Source organism: Aethalodelphis obliquidens, unplaced genomic scaffold, assembly GCF_003676395.1.
Source record: "Aethalodelphis obliquidens isolate GAN/ISIS:26980383/991018 unplaced genomic scaffold, ASM367639v1 scaffold28, whole genome shotgun sequence".
NCBI classification, from domain to species: Eukaryota; Metazoa; Chordata; class Mammalia; order Artiodactyla; family Delphinidae; genus Aethalodelphis; species Aethalodelphis obliquidens.
Window position 1 is genome coordinate 24,031,504 of NW_020837972.1, and position 2,612 is coordinate 24,034,115.

Genomic DNA, 2,612 nt, shown 5'->3' on the forward strand with positions numbered 1-2,612 from the left:
GTGAGGCGGGGCCAGCGGCGTCCGGGCCCTGCGATTGGCTGGTGGTGGCAACCACCGAGCGCGGCGGCTAGAGCGGAACCTGGCGGACTGCCTTCGAGAGTGGACGCGTGGAGGCGAGCAGAGCGTGCGCAGACTGGAGGCTGCGGGCCTGGACGCCCTCTTTGATGCTGGCCAGGACGATTTGGTGTTCCAGGATCTCGGAAGTAGCTGCGGTCAGCGCCATGTTAAGTCGGGGCAAAAGGGACGGAGTGATTTGGGAGTTGGGCGCCGAAGCAAATTCCCAAAGCGGTGTTGGAAGTGCAGAGGGCGTTTAGATATGCAAAGGGACGACCCGCCTTACAGATGACGAGGTAAACGCAAGTCGAAACTTTCGGGTGCCAGTTTCCCCGCGATCGGAAAGTTGGTAGTGCCCTGGGAGAGCTCTGGAGAGCGCGAGCATCTCGGTTGCGGGTCTGCACCTCTTGGAGGGGGTGGTGCTGTCTTTCGGTTTTAAACGCGCGTTTCGGTGGCTCAGCGATTCCGCCTCCTGGGGTCTAGCGGCGTTGCGGTGTGTGTGCCCGGGGAGGATGCCCTGGGGTCGTCCGTGCCGGGCGCGTGGGAGTGGAGGTGCGGGTCGGCCAGATGCCGAGTCGCGGGGGGGCGCCGTGCGGCCCCGGGCTGCGCGGTTCAGAGCAACAAGGCCATGCCTGACCGACGGGGACCTCGAGATGGAAGTAGAAAGGACAGATGTGTTCATGCGCTCATAAAAATAATGTGAAAGGACAGAAAATAGCAGTGGCTGCCTCGTGAGAGAGCAGAAGTCAAGGGAGTGAGGGAGACATCTTTCGCTCTGTACTCCTTTGTGTAACTTAAACATCATTTGTAATTTTTACCTTTTCTTCTTCAGATAAAAAAAGTAACCATTCTTTCTCTGAGGCTGTTTTTCAGTATTGTTTCGTGGGGGACTGAGGTTATTGCACTTGCTGTCTGAACCAGGGCCTAGCCTGGCATCAGGAGTGTTTGGAGGGCCTGTGTTAGTCTACACAAGGCCGACCTGCTGCGGAACCAGGATGACATTGAGCCGAAGGAACAGCCCAGGCTTCTTGGGTGACAGGCTTCCAGACCTCGGGGACAGTGAGCTAACTCAGGCCAGAGGTCCATGTCAACTTAGTCTTAAAAAAGCGCACCTCTCCTGTCCATCTCAGATTCAGGACACAGGAAAGGCCAGAATTTAAAATTCCTCTGAAGAAATTTGGTTTAGGGGGAAAAGAAGCGAATCACAGCACCCTAGCAGACTCTTTGGGTGTTGGGGGCAGTAGGTGCCTGGCTAATCAGGCCTTTCTGTTCAAATGGAAGCCCTGTTCTTGGGATCACAGCTGGTGTAGCCCCAGCAGCAGCTCAGCTTTACAAGAACTGGCAGCTACTCTCTGGTTGAAACCTTATCCTCTCTGCCCCTCTCCGTCACCTCAGGCACATTCACTGGGTCAGTAGGGTCCTTGCTTCACAGATGCTCCCTTAAAGGCTGGGCTTAACTCACTAATGGTTTGGCTTCGGTGTCCAGCAGGCCACAGTGGCTCTCCAGGTACGTAGATACGAGAGCAGACGTAGTCTCCTCAGTGGACAGAACTGAGGCCGTTCTCATAGCTCTGGCCAACGCTCACTTTGATCTTTTGGCCCTTGAATTCCGCCAGTGGTCTAGCTGTCTGGTCTGTCACTTTGAAGAGTGCTGACTGACAGATTAAAGACGTTATTCTTTGGGGCTGCAGACTGTAAAAACAAATTGTGGCTGCCTATCAGACTGTCTAGGTCAGTTGCATAGACGCCCATCTTTGATGGAAACAAACAGAATTAAGCTATGAAGCCTGCCTCTCCCTGATCACTGACTACCACCTGCAGTAGTCATCACAATGGAAATTCCAATGTATCCCCCATCATGGACTGGCAGAAGTGGAGGATTTTACGCTCCTGATGTAGAAGCCAGCAGGTAACTTGGAGGTGGCAAACCTTATGCCTAGTCCACTGAGGGAGCCTTGTACCTCCTGCCAAAAGTTGGCCCCTTGGTTTTGTGTTAAAAGAGGACACATTATTTGGGGCATTGATCTCCTTACTCCTGGAAAACTATATCTGTCCTTTGACCCCTTCTCAGGGCTACCAGTGATGTCTCACCACTGCTGACACGTTTTCAGAACGTGTTACCAGCTAATTCTGGACACATTGACTTGGCCCTTGAAATGAAACGAAACTAAGCTCTCATCATGTTTTTGATTGTCTGGCCCATTTGCCACCTAACAGTGGTCCATCTTTTGTAACAAAGTCTATACAACAATGACTTACAGTCAAGGTAATCAAGGGACCTGCCAAACTCCATCATTTCCTGTTCTACTCACCTGAGTTGGGTTGTTTGGTTACTGTATTAATTTCCCATTACTGCTGTAACTAATTACTGCAAATTAGTGGCTTAAAACAACACAAATTTAACAGTTCTGGAGGCTAGAAGTCCAAAATGGGTCTCATTGGGCTAAAATCAAGGTATTGGCAGAATGGATTCCTTCTGAAGGCTCTCGGGGAGAATCCGTTTCCTAGTCTTTTCCAGCATTCCTTGGCTTATGGCCTCTTCGTCCATCTTCAAAGCC